This window comes from Morus notabilis, unplaced genomic scaffold (genome assembly GCF_000414095.1).
Source record: "Morus notabilis unplaced genomic scaffold, ASM41409v2 Scaffold281, whole genome shotgun sequence".
Classification (NCBI taxonomy): Eukaryota; Viridiplantae; Streptophyta; class Magnoliopsida; order Rosales; family Moraceae; genus Morus; species Morus notabilis.
In genome coordinates, this window is record NW_010357693.1 from 189,716 (window position 1) to 189,931 (window position 216).

Consider the following 216-nt stretch of genomic DNA (forward strand, 5'->3'; position numbering starts at 1 on the left):
GCATGATGGAACAACGAATCACTCTCCAGGAAATTCAGCAGGCTGAGATGATGGAAATGATGCAGCGGATGCATAAGCAGCAGCAGCAATATTGGGCCTACGCCGAGCAACGAGACAACGCCTTGAAGAAATCTCTTCCGAAAAACTTCACCAAGCCGGTGTTCCCATTCCTTGAATTTCCTGAAGAGGTGCTGGAGCCCGTTGTTTCTGAGGACA